This window comes from Botryllus schlosseri, chromosome 7, assembly GCF_051294905.1.
Source record: "Botryllus schlosseri isolate E-star chromosome 7, Bs_hap1, whole genome shotgun sequence".
NCBI lineage: Eukaryota > Metazoa > Chordata > Ascidiacea > Stolidobranchia > Styelidae > Botryllus > Botryllus schlosseri.
In genome coordinates this window covers 28,267,330-28,285,830 of record NC_137242.1, presented here as the reverse complement: position 1 = coordinate 28,285,830, position 18,501 = coordinate 28,267,330, and the positions used below count along the sequence as shown (strand labels likewise).

Here is an 18,501-nt window from a genome sequence, read left to right as displayed (position 1 = left end):
GGTCCTTATTTACGTCAGCCGGGATTCCGCGCTCGACGTCTTCATTAATGGTGCCAGCAGGGATTCCTGTCTCGACACTAGGGGTTTCTCGTAAGTTTTTTTCGACGTTAGTGGTATTTACCAACCCGTCGTCCGCGCCAGTGGCGATTGCCATCTCGACACTTGCGCCAGCGGCGACGGCCGGCAATGATGACCGGCGCGCCGACTCGACGCTTATCTGATTTGCAGCTTCCATCAACCCATCGTCGGTAGCAGCGTTGCAAGGACTGTTTCCGACTCTGGTTCCATCCCGTTGATCGAACGAGATCTCGTCATGTAGTGTTACTAAAGACAACTCTTCGTTTGCATTAGACGGAGTTTTGAATTCAGTCGTTATGTTCGGTAATTGTTGTACCTGATCAATCCATTTTAACCCAATAATATTGAGAGGGACCCCTTTTCCGGTCGCAAATGGAACCGATAGTCCATCGAAATCAATTGTTACCAAGGAGTCAACGTGGGAAGAGCCCCCTATACCGCGTAATTTCATGTCTAAGGGTTGACGCTCCTCCCAGCTTCGTGGGTATTTGGTCTTAACGACGTTTTTCATTATTAAATTGGGGATGCTTCCCGTGTCGGCCAAGAATTTAGTTTCCGTTGTGGTGTCGACCAAATACAAGAGCCGACCGCCGAATAACTCCATAAAGTCTGGCTGTAGTGGGTTATCCGGTGTATCAAGAAATGTAAATAGGGGTAGGGAAGCATTATGTACAGTTTTTGCGTGTTGGGGTAACAAGTTATCTGGGAGCTGATTTACCGGATCAATCAGCACCCCCAGTCGTTTTTTGAGAGTCTCAAGCCTTGTTCTAGTTCCTCATCCGTCCAATGCGAGGAGCCATAGCGACGTGGAGGACGGCGATATAGCGGTTCCGTCCAGGCCACTTGGCTATTGCCCTGGTTCGGTTGTACAGGAGGTCCCTGAGGACCCCACTGATCCCTATCATGCCAGTGAGTTCTATCTCTATTTTTTGGCCTAGAGTCATAATAGGCCTCGCACAAAGCAGTTCTCTGTGTCAGAGAGGGAGAACCTTGGGTGGCAAGGTATCGGTCGAGGTCCGGGACCGTCAATATGTTATTCCTTGCAAGGAAAGGCTCCCAGTTGCGTTTTGTGGACTCCTTAACGCGTGGAGGTACCGGTCGTATTCGTTTGCGAACTACCCAACCTAAGGTATCATCCTTGGCAATCACCTCCTCATTTAGCCAAAGCACGAATTTTGACACGCAATTACGGGATTGGTGTCCCGGGGCCTTACAATAATAACATACGGATAAGGACTGCCCCTGAGGGGGGTTCAGATACAAGCCTAATGGGGCGAAGATGTTGGGGTTCCCCAGAAAATTATATCTCTCACCTTGGCTCTCCGCGATGCGGAGGGCTTCCTGACTGCTAGCCGGCGTGATTTCCTGGCTGTCCGCGCCGACTCCAGAGTCCTGCGTATTCATCATCCGAGGTCTCCGGTTCGAAGTACTTGGCCCCTGGCTTGTTTGAGGAGATCTGGGGTTCCGCGTTGGTGGAACGTTGGGTCCATTCGATGCGTCGCGCCCATTTTGTGTCCGGGCAGGTCTGGCCCTGTGAGCCGGGCCCTGTCTGCCAAGCCCATTTCCACTCATTACATTGGTAGGAAAACGGTTGGTCTTTGCGCCGCGAGGAGGGCCGCGTCGTGGCTGCGAAGCTTGCCCGGGGCTGACGGGCTGCCGTGGCGACATATTCCCGGACGGTCTGGGTGGTGTCCCTCCGATCATGTGTGGAGGTTGTCGGGGTGAGGGTGGTTGCACCATCGGAGGTGGTGATGTAGTCGGTGGAGGAGGGGTGTCTAGTCGCCCATCTTCACCCCCGTGAGTAGGGTAACTGTGCATCATGGGTCCCGCCGGCTGAACATTATATATATGTACAGGTGGTAGGGGCGACGTTGTTTCGCGCGTCTTTCTGACTTCCCGAGCGGTGGGACGTACCTCTTGTTCATCCAAAAACTCAGAATTCCAGTACAACTGTAAATCCTCCGCCACGTCTTGCCAGGGCCTGCTATCCCATCCCCGCATTAGCAGTCTAAGTGCTTCTGGTAATCGTTGTCTTAGGTTGCGGAAAAGCCGCAGCCCATCCGGATTCTCTTTGATTTCAGCCTCCATGTCTATCTCTAGTTGTTTTAGGGCGCTGTTCAACAGCGGAAGAGGTTCATCTTCCCACTGATAATTCCTCCGGAAATCGTTGATGACCTTTTCATTGTTAACCAAGCCTTGCGGGTTGGATAGCGACAATGATTTCATGACCGAGACCCATTTTGCATTTCCCGAGTTGGTGTTGAAGAAATTTCCTAGCTGATTAGCTTGTTTGAGGCGACCCGCACTTCGCAACTTCTTCTGCATTGCATTGGCCAGGATTATATCTGTATCAGTATCACCCTCGCCGTGTCGTATACGTCTCATCGTATTAGCCATCCACTTTAGAAGGGGCATATCCCCAGGGTCCATCATTAGCTGAAGCATCTCCTTTTCCGACTGGAACCTTTCGGGAGTAGTTAACACCGGGTTCACGGCATCATTCCGTGGTTGATCTCGTGGAAGTCTCGGCCTCCCTTCGCTCTCTCTCGGAGTAGATGCGTATCGAGGTAACCTGAGGTACTCAGAGATGTCTGACATATTCTCTTCGGGTTCGATTGGGTTGGGCCGACCAGAGTCTCGCTGAAGCGCGCGTGTGGTCTCCCGAATGGCCTCCCGTGCCTCCGCTATTTCTCTACCCAATCTGTCCAATTCGGCATCAGTATCTTCACCCGAATCCTCAGGATCTTCGCTACCGTCTTGTCGGTAGTTCGTCCTCCCTTCTTGAAAGGTAACGCGCCTTGTTGGAGTGCTGGCCGCACCTTGTGTCCTGGTTCGGGTTCCTTCAGTTGCCCGTTGATCACCGAACCATGCCCCGAGCCGTTCTCGAGCGTGTGCATAGCCATCGTCCGAATCGGTGTCGGTTCCGGTTTCTCTATTTCGGAATAGACTGGGTGTATCTACTTGATTTCCCCTTCGTAGTCCGTGGCATGTCCCATTTCGAACCGGGAAGCATTGGGTCGTTCCTGGGCGAGAATCTGACAGTGACTTCGGCTTCGAACCTGGTAACATAGGGTAGACTGCCGTCACGGTATGGCAATCCAGGCCCTTTTCGACTGTAAACGTGGGTAGGGGCGCTATCGTTCTAGGCGATTCCCCAACGGGTGGGTCATACGCCGGTGGAGGTGCTGTAGCCATTACGGACAGAGAAGGTGGTGGCGGTGGTTTATCCCCAACCACTTGTGCATGGGCTTTGCCCAGCTCAAATTCCGATTTCAGGATTTCAATGAGGACTTCAGTAGAGACCTTCCCGCTGACCTTCGAAGTGGCATCACATACCGCTTTCAGGTCGGCTTGAGCTCGCCTGACTTCCTTCTTGGCCTTTTCCAGCCCCTTCATTGTCTCAGGCAGAGTTGATTTGACTTCTTTTAGTACTTTCGTTTGGTCAGCCACGTCTTTTGCCAACTGTCTTTCTTGTTGTCTGACGTCTTCGTGGCGTTTTTGCGTGGCTTTCAGCAGCTTGATACCCTGCTCGAGCTCGCCTGCCGCCTTTGACGACTTACTCTTCTTTTTAAATAATTTTAGCATTTTTCGCATAGTTCATGTAACTTTTGATTGTCTGTATTTTGGTCCCGTACCTTTTATTGGCTAGGGGAAGTACCGTTACGAAGTAGATTACCCGCGGACGTGGTTTTGTTGTTCTCGATCACTCGCCCTTGCGTTGCAGGTACGGAATATCTTCCGAAGTAAACTGGGTCGGTCTCGTTGGCGATTACCACAGCAAATCCGTTACGTGGGGCAGCAAGTGCTTCGGCCGTTGTAGTGACGTCGTTAGAGAGGTCTTCAGGAGTTGTCGTAGGAAAGAATACCGGCACGAGGTGTACGTAAACCGATGCCAACGTTATAAGCAGAGATATAACAGAAGTGATTACCGTCACGCCGAGCACGATTTTCACGAGGGTCGTCTTCACGCACATTTATAGGTCAATGTTTTTACACCGGAAATCTCCCAGTGGTGCCTCCAGTAGTGTCTTTATAGTGCAGCCCCAGTAACGATTGTTATGCGGGCCGTCTACACTTGGTTCGGATTACTTCGCGGTGAGGAATTGACCTTCTATTGCACTGTATTGTCCAGACGACGTCCGGAGATATTGATTGAAGTAGCGGTAGTTGCGATAGTTGCAGTAGTTGTATCTTTCAGCATCAGCCAATGACCCTTAGGTCCAATGTTCTAATCTAGCCTTATATAACGTGTAAATAAGCCTTAATACAACCAATCAAATATCCATGCAGACAGAATGAGGTATCTAAGCAAAACTCGGTTAAATTGGCACATAGAATATCCATCAATTATAACACAAGATAAAGCTTGAACCTATTCATATTCATGCACGATTAAATGTATTTTAAATACTCCAAGGTTTGTTTTCGCATATAAACTATGCGACGGCCTTTCCTGCCGAAGTCGTATCTTTCAGGGTTTGTTAACACATATAAATAATGTGACGGCCTTTCCTGCCGTAAAATAGCTCATAGGTTTGTTTACACATATAATGCATGTGACGGCCTGTCCTGCCGTAAAGCAGCTCCAAGGTTAGTTTACACATCTAATGAATGTGACGGCCTTTCCTGCCGTAAAGTCCATTCATGACATATCGCTACATGATACACCATTCAATCACAACAGTCATGCACGATCCTATGTTTTAATCACAATCTGTTATATCTCTGGGTTCCTTTGTATCGGTGTGTATAAGCTTTTTATTCATTCGTATGTACCGTGTCTCACAAACAATAGATCTGATTTACCACGAATCTTTAACTCTACACATGCTCCAATAAGGTAGAGGTTCCTAGCTTAGTCTAAGGGTGCGTAGCTAGATATAACGCGTAACTCCGGGAGGTTCCAACATTAAGGACTTTGTATCGTTGACCCGATTAACATGGCCATATGCCAATTAAAGTGCACTTGATGATACTACCCTTAACAAGGTGTTGCTTATTCGAACACTGTTAGATACCCAGGGTCTCTTTTACGGGTTTCTGAAGAAATCCCTAACCATTTCTAATCCTAAGCTTCTATCCCGTTAGGGTGAAGGGCCCCGACACTAATATAGGGCGTGGTCGGTGTATAACGCCTATGTAAAGCCTACAGGCATAGTACTCGCTATCATATTACTGTAGTAACAACCAATTATTCACATAATAAATGTCTAATCACCACCAGTCCGTTTACGGTCTTATTTAGTAGTTTTTCGAGGCGTTATTCCTCGTTTCTTCAGCCAGAAAATTATAGCAATTAAGATAGTTAGGCCGAGAGAGGTCAGGCCCGCACTTATGATATTCGCTCGCGTCGAGTTGGTGGCTCCAGGGTATGACATGGGATTCGTTTCTCTGACTTTGCCCACTAGATCCCTACGGGAGGACTTCATTTGTTTCCTTAGAGAAGGATAGGTGTGCGTTACGTTAGCAGCGTTGTACTCCAGTTTCAAATTCCGAAGTTCTGGCATTATTGACAGCAGGGAATCACCAAAAGATTGAATAGAATTGTAGCTGATATCGAACGTATGCAAATGCGGAAATATTTCACTAGGGGAAAACGAAAATGTCAGTAATTTGTTGTACGATAGTGTTAGGACTTGTAGATTAAGCAATGACTTAAGTAGCGGCATTTTGAACTCAGATATTTCGTTGCCATCTAAATGCAGAACCTCAAGCTCACCCAATCCCTGGAAAGCCCCGTCCTCAATGACGTCTATATAATTCCCTGATAAATCCAGCACTCTAAGATGACGTAGAGGCTCGAACGTCCCGTTTTTCAGTCTCTTTATGGCATTGTTGTTTAACGACAGTTCTCGCAAAGATTTCAATTCTCCAAACACCGACGCATCAATTTCTTCCAATAGATTGCTGCTAAGATATAGGGATTCAAGGCGCTGCAGGCCCGCGAAACTTCCCCTTTCAATCCGCGACACGTAGTTCCGCCTTAAGTCTATCTCCTTGAGTTTTGTATTGTTACGAAAAACACCCCTTCGGAGCACTTCGATTTTGTTCCAGCCGCAGCGCAATATTTCCATGTTATCATACTTGTGTAATTGATTTTCGGTGAGTTCACGTATACAGCTGTCGTTGATGACTAGTCGTATTCCGACATGATTTCGCCTCATATATACGATCGGGATCGGGAATTCTAGTGTAATTTGAATGATCACACCATAGTGTTAGGTTTCTCCCTTGCATGCACTCCGGGTAGAGACAGGTTCGTTTGTCGTCTGTTGTGCATTTCATTCGCTCTATCATGTCAGGATCGGTAGCAAAACAGATGCCGGCCCATACGATTAGAAATTTCTTTCCACCCATTGCTTCGTTATTTAGTTAACTAGAGCTTACTTACAAACAAAAAAAAAACAGTATTATCTCATGAACGACATTTCATAAAGGACCTCTTTTCAGTCGCAGCAAGCCAGTACTGAGTAAAACAGCGCTGACACTATTGGCATAAGTATTATTCACAATTACAAAGGACCCTCCGTTTTTAATTTCCCCATGGACCACGTCACGGGTCCGTTACCAAGTAATTTTAGATGCACTCTTTGGTCAATCAACATTCATAATGCTACTGGACGCGGCATGAGTCTCTCTCACGATTTCCCTTGGATACGATAGAACATAACAATAGTAAGGTTTATTTACCGATTACTAAGCAAATTCTATTACCAAGTACATTTCATCCGTTAAAACGAGGAGGAAAACCAATTGACTTAGAGTTCAGTTTCAAGATTAAGGTTAGTCATCCCAACGGTCAATTTCTCTGAATTCGTCCCAATCGAAGTTGTTGGTTGTTTCATTTTCATCATCGGATGACAGAAGTATGACAATATTTTCGTCTGAGTCCTCGTAACTCTCATCTCCTGAATCGTCGTATGAATCCGTCACGGCTTCTTCCGATTCACAACTCCCATCCAAGTCAGTCAGATCATCTCCACTCCCGGGGCTCATGTCTGAATCGGTCACGTCACTTCCGCTATCGGAAGTGACGACAGAACCAGCCGTGTCATCGTCAGATTCACTACTATCATCCAAGATGATCGCACTATCTTCACTTCCGAAAGCTCATGTCTGAGTCGGCTATGTCACTTCCGCATTCGTAAGTGGCATCGGAGTCAGTCATGTCATCTCCAGATTCCCAACTATCATCCAAAACGACCATACTATCTTCACTTCCGAAGTTCATGTCTGTGTCGGTTATGTCGACTTCGCTACTCCCCACGAAGACTGTATCTAGGGAATCAAGGTACTCTGCGTATGCCAAGTCGATGTCTTCAATATTCACCACCCAATTCCCAGAACGCAGCTGCTCATAATTCGCGGGTGCGACCATCTCTTTGGCTATGATTAACTATTTTATGGACACTTAATGAAATCTTTTCGGTTCTGTGACTCTGTTTAGCATGTGAGTGTAGTTTGGCAATGAGGAATCGGCGAGTATTACGTTTACTCATCTCGTGACACAAACGGTCAATGTATACATGTACATTAGAGAACAAAAAACTTCCAAAGAACAATATAAAGTAATACCAAGGTTACGGAGTCCCTTTTTTTAGGGCCGGTTATTTACTTTAGTACTTCCAAAAGAGATGAAGCGCGCCACTGTAAGTATTAGTAACGTCAGTTCGAATCAAAACACAATAAGATATATTACAAGTAGTTGTTGGTATCATTTTCCAGATAAACACGTGTTATTGAACACAACGCGCATCTATTTTGAAATATACATGTTCATATATAGTTTTGTCTATTCCCCGGTCCGAAACACGGTTCGTACGAAGGGCCGAATCGCTTCAGTCTTGCTCTCATCACCCCGGAAATACCAACGGTAACATACGTGTTGTAAAATGACCGCCACATCGGGTATTGGATCATCTCTCCAGGCTTCGTGTTTAAGTAATTCACCACGAATGAGACTAACTAATATTTCATCAGAGTTTATTAGTCCCCCTCCCCGCAACTGATACTCAGTCCGGGCCTGTTCTAACTCCATTGGGGTCCCCAATTCGAAAGCAAGGCTGCAGTATACCAATATCGGATAGATCGTATAGGCTATGAAACGAGCCACCCACAGTGACATAGTGCTTCCCTTATCCCCATGTAAGCAACGATAGCGCCAATTCCCCCTTTTTATCCCCAGAATTCTTTTTATCATATGTAACACCCCATCCACAAGATCCGGGCAATCATTAGGTAAGTCACGGCTATCAATTAAGAATTGATAAATTCGAATAGCCTCGACGGCGGTAGCCCTCGCGCGGTCTACATTGTTAAAGAAAATGTGGGGTTTTAACCCTGTATTAACCTCATCGTCCGTCAGGTGACAACATTCGGGCGTTTGTTGAGTTAGTTCGTCCCACAATTCATACCTTTCCTGGAATTGACAAACCCTCATTTGGAAATCCAAAGCAATCTGCTCCGCACTTTCGCGAATTATACCTTTCAACTCTTCCGTATAGAACTCTCTTTGTTCAAACGCTTCCAGAAATCCACCTTCCCTTCTTTGCAATTCCCAAATTTCCTCCCCTGTGCAATCTTCTCCTACCTTTACCACGATAAGCCGTCGTATCCCAAGGATCATCCTCGCTGGATGTCCTTCCCGGATAGTTTTTAATATGTCCTCTTCGTTTATGCTACCCAGAACGTTGGTACGCTGGCTCTGGTCAACTCGAATTAGTCCGACACACCTTATACATTGAAAAGGTCGCTCAGGGGAGCCGAGGTGTTGGTGTTTTCCTTCACTGATGGCGACCACATTAAGTCGTTGCCCGACGTGAACATAGACTCCAGAAAGTAACTGTGGTGGGCGGTCAACCATATTAACTACTGTCCCGTCAATAATCCTGACATTTGATGTTACTCTCTAAATACAAATTTCAACACTTGTAAAACTTACATTAAGACATTCCTAGCAATCCCATTTGCCCGGTATATAATGAAATAGAGGAAAAACAGTAATATTTCTCCTCCGTAACGCAATATGCACGCAGGCGGTAGATTTACACAAAATAACTATATCGTACGCAATTACTCGTCCCGACTCGAATCGCCCTTCTCTCAGCGCATCAATCACACAGTCAAGTCAATTCCGGCCAGTCGTCAGAGTACCCCATTACTCTCTGCGAATGATTTTGGGATATGTCATCATAGCACACGCATATACATAGAATGGTAACCACCCGCAAGGATATTCTAATAATAGTAGGATTTTATGTTAGAATTCACTGGTAGCATCGTAAAATGTCGCTCGGGAGAGTTCTCCGCGAAACTGATCGAATCACTCTTATCACCAATGACAATCAGTCGAATTTTTAAGATACTAGTTTTTACAACTATCACAAGGTCCGTATAACTCGTTATATGGGCAGATGTAGGCCCTGACGCAACTATCCCAATCTCTTTGTGTGATTATTCAATTTTCTTGACTTCCCCTCAAATCGTCCCCGGCCGCCCCGGGGAAAGGCCGACTCAAGGTCCCAGTCAGGACTGGTGCTTGATGATTGAGATTGATTACTCGCGGCGTTTCGCATGTAGGTACCCGAGTTGCATGATTGGGAACACTTGAACCGCAATTGCTAAATTCCGGTCGCCCGTCTACGGCCATTAACTTCCGACCGCCTGGTTTTTGTTGTTTTTGATTGGCGGATTCGATTCTTTCCCTGTAGAATCCGGATGGCTGCCCATTAAACAGAGAAAATCTATTTCCCATGTAGCCAAAGGCCACCTTATTGCCGTAGGCAAATATCCAAGGGTCGGGACTTCCTGCGCAAAGGAATTCATATTCGCAATCTCGTGCCTTTACTGATTGACTGATTGTCATCTCCCTTTCAGCATTATATTGTTCTAAAAGTAGCGAGATCCCTGTCAATATGGCCTCCGCATAGAGCACGTAGAGTATTATGTTTCCCTTATGTTCGTCATCAAGCTTCCCCAGGTCGCCATTCATTCTACTGGCTTCCGCGACGCATTGAGCGCAAAAGTTCATAACTTCATTGACATCGGCAGACTGCTGAAAATAGGGCTTTACGTAAAGGCCGACCCAGCACTCTTCACAGCCAACGTTTCCCATGCCCTTAGTCCCCAAGGCCTCCATTTCCTCTCTGTACTTAGGATAGGTGCAGTATTGCCAAAACCGTACGCGGGGGCTATCGCATCCGATAGTCCCTAGCAATATATTCATTAACCGTTCCTTTACATGTAAGGTTCTGATAGCTCCCATAACCCATTTTTGTCTTACATAAACTGGTGCCCGAGCTGCCCATTCAATAACAAAGCTATTATCCGCGGTCGGTTCACATAAGAGTCCGTAGCACATTTCGTCTAGTATAGTTCTAGTCGCCACTATATCTGAATCAAATAACAAATATAGATTGTACTATGTTTTCACAGAAATCGCGCGGTTCCCAATAAGTAGGGCGGACTCAAAAAAAGTCGGTTCGTCGAAGTGTCCAACCTCCACGAGGGACTAAACAAATATTTACCCTTCTTCCAATACGTTCCTAAGTTTTCATCAACTATACTATGTAAAATGAGTTCTCGCCATCAATTATATTGTGTAAAACGAGCTCTCGCCATCGCAATGAACTCTAACCCCCACAAGGAGCTCACTGAATCGGCCAAATCCGCATCGATCCGCCATCATAGTGTGAATCACGTTTACGGCCGCAGATAGGCCTCGAAGTACTCCAAAGTCTACCCATCTATTCTCTTTGGATCATGAGACAGTTCGTTAACATCTTTACACGCAGGGGCGCATCTAGCCAAAAAGAAGGAAAAAAATGGGGGTGCTTTTAGAATAGGGGGGGGGGTTTAAAAGAAGAGTGGGTTCCTAGTTCTAACCCAGTGTTTCCCAACCCCGAGTCCGCGGACTCAAATGAGTCCGTGGAAGGGGGTGGATGAGTCCGCGAGCACACTAGTTGACAAATTGTCAACCTGGCAATTCCGTGTGTGTTTTCAATGTATAGACGCTAGTCTCATGTCGCATTCGTTATTTTAGAGCATTAATATTGATAATACCTTGAGAAAGAAGGGTCATCGATCAAAATTTGGAGGTCTGTTTTCTACCACGGACATAGTTTTAGCTTCAGCAAGTCGAAAATCTATGATAATAATGTCAAAATTTGCAATGTTTTCGTCCACTTCCGCATTGTGATTCCGCAATATGTAATTTGCGGACTAGCGGGGCTCGTTCACTTTCGGACCAAAGTCACTACATCCTTACGGAGAAAATATCTTTTTGGTCCGAAAGTGAACGAGCCCCGTCCTGGTCCGGATTCTTTAAATTTTGATTTGAGAATTAGACTTCCTCCGTGATGTTTGATTCGCAAAATACCGCTTTTTAAATGGTAATCACCTTAATAGCTCTGAAATAAAACGCACAGATATCTCGGCGGTCCTAAACTGGAACAGTGCTCTCAGAACTACATTCATTGCGGTGCAATTTATCAACTTATCGTGTGCCCCTTATCAAGAGATAACGGCACAATAAGAAGCAGAAAGAGTTTATATACAATATATACCGGTAATTGTATGTGTAACGTCTTCCGTGTATCGTATAATTCGATTTTCTGGGCTCTCTTTGTTAAGATTGTCGGAGTACCGGAACAGCTGCCTTTGCCTAACGTTCCTTTTATATCATTGTATTGTTACGTCATATGTTGCCAATTTGGTTTTCGTTAGAACCTATTTCTGTATGCTTCTTATTGTGCCGTTAACTCTTGATGAGGGTCATACGAAATGCCTTCAAGTTAATAAATTATACTACAATGAATGTAGTTTGGAATGCAATATCAGAGATACCTCAATAAGCGATGTTTCGCCACGTATATTTCAAACGCAAGAACAACGACAACGAAACATAAAGCTCTGCAACAAATTGTTCAGCATTCCAAGCAATATTCGTTCTCCTGAAATGTTCTGTGTCTTGGGCAACCAGTTGGTCGCAAGTGTCACAGGCAAGACGGGTATGCTTTGGACATCTGTAGCATCTTCCTGGCTTGATACCAAATATGTCAGGGATGCCAATAAACCCTTATTATCGGCAACTGGAATTTTTCAAAAAGCCCTCGATTTATGGCTGAGGCAGCCAATTGGTAAAATTGTCATAACCAATTCTATCCTGGTTATAAATGTACAATTTTCGTCGGATTGACTTGAATTTGGTACGCTTGGATGCGGAATTTGACGATGAGTATTCACATACCGAAAATGCCAGGTATAAACTCCTATGACAGCTCTTCATACACACGTATGCACGCGTTTTCGGCGCGATATACGCTGAGTGTTATTGTATTTATTGCGACTTATGGTCCACTTGTAGACGTTATTTGGATATTGATAAATCGTAGGGACATGTGCTCATCACAGAAACAATCTATAGTTGTCTATTTATCAGTAGAACTCGAAATATGGACTACATTACTGAACATGAACAGTTGTTTGCATTGCAAAGCCGTCAGATATGGAAAGACACCTTTAAAAAGGCTTCTTTGACTCAATTTTGGACAAATGTGCACTGTGCAGTCGATGGAGCATAGTCTTTCAGATCTTTGCTAGCAAGCTGCAACAGCTCTTTTGCCATTTCCAACCACATACCTGAGTAAATCTGACTTTTCAACCCTGACGATGATCAAAAGAAGTATCGCAATAGACTTCAACCGGTAGATGACATCAGATGTAGGCCTACATTAACAACCATAATTCCGGAATTCGATAAACTTGTCAAGCAAGTTCAAGGACAAGGCTCTAATTCAGTGTGTGTTGAGTGCAAAACAGTGCTTGATTTTTCCGTTGATACCGTATTAAACTCTCTTGGATAGAAATCAAAAAACCTAATCTTCGTTAATATATAGCTTGAGTCCGCGGATATATAGGCGAGCTTGAGAATAGTCCGCGGGCCAAAAAGGTTGGGAATCACTGCTAACCGATTGATCAGCTTAAAAGTAGGTAGAAATGCAGATATTAGCACGGTCAGATAATCTTACTCGTGTTTGGTGACTGCCTCTCTCGCATATGCAAAACTAAGTACATCTAAACATAACATTGTAACCAGTGAGCGAAAATAACAGCAGAAAGAGAGACTGCGGCTCTGCGAGGTATCTTGACCTTAATTACCAAAGCGAGAAGGTTATCACGAAGGTGCGCGCAGATCATATTACAGAATATTACATTATATTTCTGGAAATCTCTCCATTTGCGCTCACATTCGAACACTCGAACAGTGAAGATACGCAAATGAATGTTCTCGCTTGCATCAATCGTTCAGCCTGCCCTTGCACACGATCGAAATGTTGAGACAAAGGCTATAGCTTCGCGTTATGACAACATTACATTGCACATCGATGTAGAACTATTATGCGCCGCAAATCACGGAGTGGTCTAGCCTCCAAAGTTTTCATACTGGCCAAACGCGTTAAAGCAGGACAGCAATTAAAACATCGCAAATTTGATAATAAACTCGCACAGTACCGAAAATTCATGGGGTCTATTGCAATGCTCTTCAACCGGGGTTGTCATACTCTCTAGGGTGTACCAGAATTTGCAAAGGGTGTACCACTCGAATGGGGTGTACAGGGGTGTACCAGATCCGAATTACAACGAACCGATGGCTAGCTATTCCAAAGGCAGGTTATGGGTCAGTACAGGTTGACGCACAGGTTAATGAGCAATACGGTACGATGTTATCTCAAGTGTAATACTGTACATCGCTTGATTGTGATGTCATAAGAAAATATTTCCTCTATACACTTACATTAGTGATGTAAATTAGCGACAGTAGACTGTGTATACTGTATAGCGTCAGACGATCTTAGGTTACTGACATCTCTTTGCAGCCAATTGTACCACTATCGACTGTATGTGGGGCAGGCCTGATACGCAGTAGGCTGGTGCGCCTGCTATCACCGCTGATCTGATTTAGTTCATGTTGTTGTACAAGAGCGTGATGTGATCCGACAAAGCACTATCTAGCACTCAGTAACTGGCACAAAGCGATACATCAATCGGAAAAATGAGTCACTGAACGCCGTTAACACGCCAGTAACACGCGGCAGTATCTCAGCGATCGTTACTCCCGATTCTATGATCGTAAGAGCCTCACTCAGTTCATTTTAAGATCCTGATCTTGCTGTTCAACCAGTCAGGCGATGACTCCACCCTAAGCAGGCCTATATATGACGTAGTCGCAATTTAAAATTCAAATTCTCCTATTTGCAAAACGTGGAGAACATTTTTTGGTATAGGGGCATCACCTATTTCTTTCCCGCTTTGAGAGTAGCTCAGTTGGTCTGGCGATTCATCGGCAGAGATGGCCACAGTCCGGTTCAGGAGTCGGAGCCGGACTTTGAATAAATTTACTGTAGCCAGATCGGAACCGCTTCCTGAAACCGCCACATGGGCCGGGTTTAAACAGGGTTTGATATTCATCACACATATCAGGCGGTAAAAGGTTCAGGATATCTTATTTTTAATGGAAGAAAACTACTTCGACATTATTTCTGTAGTTAAATGCATTTATTGCTACGGATCAAGCCCCGGCTGGTTCCGACAATAAATGACCACGTTGAAACCGCTGATACCGGTCACGCCGTTGAAATTTGGCCGATGGCCGCAATCTCTTCGAACGTAGTTAATGGCGAGCTCCGGAATTTAAACTTCGGTGTCTAAATTCATATCCAAGTTGAGTCTTAAATTCCATTACAAACCTGAGTTCAACGTATTAATGTTGACAATAAGTGGACTGTTGTCAACCACTATTCACTCGTATTTTGGTGTCATCTCAGTCTGACATAGGATTACAGGTTTAGCCAGTTCGCGGCCGTAATGAAATCTATAGCCGTGGATATACGGCCATACCAAAGATCAAAGCTGTTTCAGCACCCTTCTTAATCGATTTGGTCAACCGGACATATCAGTGAAAGTACCATCGCAGTGCCACCCTGGATTATTCTTGAAAATATACTAATTATTATTAATTCTCAATAACGCCTATATTTCAGAATTTCAGGTTCTTAAACTCTTGAGCGACTACATAATATTGTTTAGTCATCTCCTCGGATACTATGCAGCCTATATTCACTATGTTGGGATCCAATCTGAAATTCAAGGGTCTATCTGGTAAGTACCTTTTACCTAATAGAATTCAGATTCAGCAGGCCTCTTGCCATGGCACTGTGCACTGGCAATAGGTTACCTGACATATAACAAAATCCTTTTAGAACTGGACATTTAAGCATGAGTGTGACCCCAGTTTTCGTTTGGATATAAATCCAATGATTTGTCCTCCCTTTATTCAATATCAATCCAAATTGCCACAATCAACTGAGCCCAAAACCTGGTCCAGTTCTAAGTGGTCAAGAATTCCAGCCTGTGGTCCACAATCTGAACTTACTTTAGAATTATACAAATTTGTTAGCCTCATCAAGGCAATCCACATAGCGCATATTAGGTGTCTGCGACTCTACAAATGTTTTACAAATGTGGTCTCCAATCCAAGAAATGAGGATGATTTGGTTTCATTTTCAGTAGTTTTGGTTTTACTGACGAATTAAGGTCTTAAAATTAAGACGGATTTAGTTTTTTAAGACCATATTGAATTGTCACTATTGCTTGGTCCCAAAAAGCTTGTACCATTGTCCGGTAAGGCAGAGTAAACCATGAATATAGGCATATTGGGTTCAAGTTACAAGATGCATTCCTGAATCAATGCAAAATTACCGTAAAAAACAGTTCAAGCCAGCATCCTCAGAAAAGAAACAAGTTTAATTATCACAATCCAAAGGTCAATTTTTCCTGTGACTTTAATTGAGTATTGTGAGCCAACATGTTGCAAACCACTACTAGTATAGCTCTAATTCCCGAAATTTGCGCAATAAGGTTATGTGAAGTCTTGGGTGAAGCTAGCAGGCCCATAAAGACTTTATCGGGAGTGCCTTATTGACCTGCGTAAGGGGAAAGGTTCATCACCACGCCGCTTAGTCTTCTCAAGGAAGATTGCCTGCGTATTTCGTGCCAAAAAAAAGATGCCGCCCATTGGCTAAGTAATAATTCCTTACCAGCTCCTACAGGAACTAGGTGCTACATCAGAACCCAACAATTATTAATGCAAATGTTTTTACTGACATTTTGCTAGACTTTTAACACAATTTTCTTGAATTTTAGAGCAACAACCTTGACCCAAACAGTCAGTATGACACACTTCCCGAGCCACTCTCCGCCAGCGCTGGGACCTATTCACTTTCCCGAGTCACGGTACATTCTGACTGAGCCAGGTCAAGTCAAGTCGAAGTCAAACCACCAGTGAGTCGAGTCGAATTGTCTAAGTAGAGACATGACTTCAAGTTGAGGTATTATCCAGCTTTTAGCTACAAAAGAGGCCTCCATCTATCCGAATTGAATAACAATTAAGAGTGGAAGAGTTAATTATGCCTAAAATATGCTGATATCGATCGCGCACGCATAGCACTCAGTGCTGATTTTGACTGAGTTCAATCAAGTCAATCGATTTCCGAAGGTGACCGAGTCAAGTCAAGTCAAGTCACGAGCCTGGTCACAACTCAAGTCAAATTGAATTTTCAAAATACGAGTGAGATTCAAATTTCAAAATCATAACATTTTGCCAGCTGTGCGACAGACACATTAATTAACCATTTATCTTGAATTGAATATAGTCAGTTAATCAAATATCAAGCCCAATTCATATAGTACGGTGCACTACCCATTCACATGTGTGAGAATATAAATGCATGAATATATTCATTGACTCAATCATACAAGAGGCCTGAGGCGCAATGTAAATAAACAACATTTACTTAATCATGACTCGAAATTATCTCGTAAATTCTGCTTGAGCCACAAGTCAAGTCAAGTCACCCCGCAGAGTCAGCGGTGTCTCACAAAAGCCTAGAGGTGGGCCAAGCCACAAATCGGCATAAGGAGAATATCGGCCTGGAGTCAATGACCACAGCAGACGACAAAACACCATGAACATCCCAAGACAAACAAGCAAGTGACTGAGTAAGCCGACCCACACAGCAAAGTTGATTGCAATTGTATAAGTTACCGTTCGCCTAGATCACACTAGAGGACCAGTCAAGGTGGCACTGAAAGCCAGATACATTGCAAGTGGGCTATATATATATTGTTTACTACTAGTTTAACACCATGCAAGCCGCACATTTACTGAATGATTGATTAATCTCGACAGGTCACATCGGCGCATTGTCAAGAATTGGACGCATACCAGGCTCAAAGCACAAGATTCCGGATGGGTCAATTTGATCGCCGACCCCATTACGCCGCCAAGTCAAATCTGGCCACATGGAATAAGGATAACAGTATCAATTCCTCCAACTACCACTGAATCGCAAGGCAAGTAACCTACTCCTTTTAAAATTGGGACCCAAAAGCATTTACCAAAAGACACATTGTGCCCTTGGGACCACGTTTTAGTGCCCCAGTTTCTCAGGCCTGTTTTTCCAGGAGGATTTGGTCAATTACACGCATCCCAGGCGGCGACCTAAAACTTAGTGCGTTGAACAATTGTTATTAAAAGATGGTGGACTGCTCTGCTTAGTACAGACTTGGGTGCTGCGACATAGTCCAACCTATAAGTACTATTTTCGAAAAGACTGATAACCGCTGGTACACACATATTAAAGGTGTGCAATGAGCACTGTTAGTCTCTTATAGAATCCAGGCACCATACTAGCAGACTATGTCACTTTATCACCTGTCTAGACAAGGTTATTCAACTCATTTGTGATACGATAAGCGCATGATCATTCAATTCTTACAGGTTACACAATTCAGGAAGTATTCAAGGTGCCGTGATCCAGCCAATCATCGACCCACATCTTAGAAATCCAGTCAAGACAAGCTAAACCACAAAAAAAGGGGAAAAAAAAAGATGACATAAATTCATATTATCTGGCTATTTCTCGCACAGTACTCAATCGGTACACAATTTTAATCCAATCAGGACATTATCCGTGGCCTAGTGAAACCAATCTGTAACAACACTGATCGTTCTATGATTTCAAGACCCAGAAATGACCCATGTTATTTTAACTTTCAAACTCAAAACCCCAGAGAGTTCTGGTTTCAATTTTTAAACATCAAGCCTTCCTTTGATACTAATTGCAGGCATCATCTCAATTCATATTCCTATTTTTGTCGCAATCACCATCACCTATACAATCGTGTGGGCATTAAATCCATCGTTCCAAATTCCCCTAATTTAGCACCATAATTATTCAATTTTAAATCTATACAGGGATTCTAGCCAGTTTATATAGAGTTCCATTACTATACAGGTAAAAATTACCCTCTCCAATTACGCAATGTCTCTTTTTCCACACCCAATATCGGTATGAATTTAAT

The 18,501-nt window shown here is 44.2% G+C and overlaps 1 long non-coding RNA gene across 1 annotated transcript; it reads left to right on the top strand.

Moving 5' to 3' along the window:
• The first annotated feature begins 16,826 nt into the window (after positions 1–16,826).
• On the top strand, positions 16,827–18,142 carry LOC145443611 (uncharacterized). Its single transcript, XR_013916489.1, has 3 exons — positions 16,827–17,136; positions 17,194–17,244; positions 17,327–18,142. It is a non-coding gene; the product is annotated as an uncharacterized LOC145443611 (long non-coding RNA).
• The last annotated feature ends 359 nt before the right edge of the window (positions 18,143–18,501 follow it).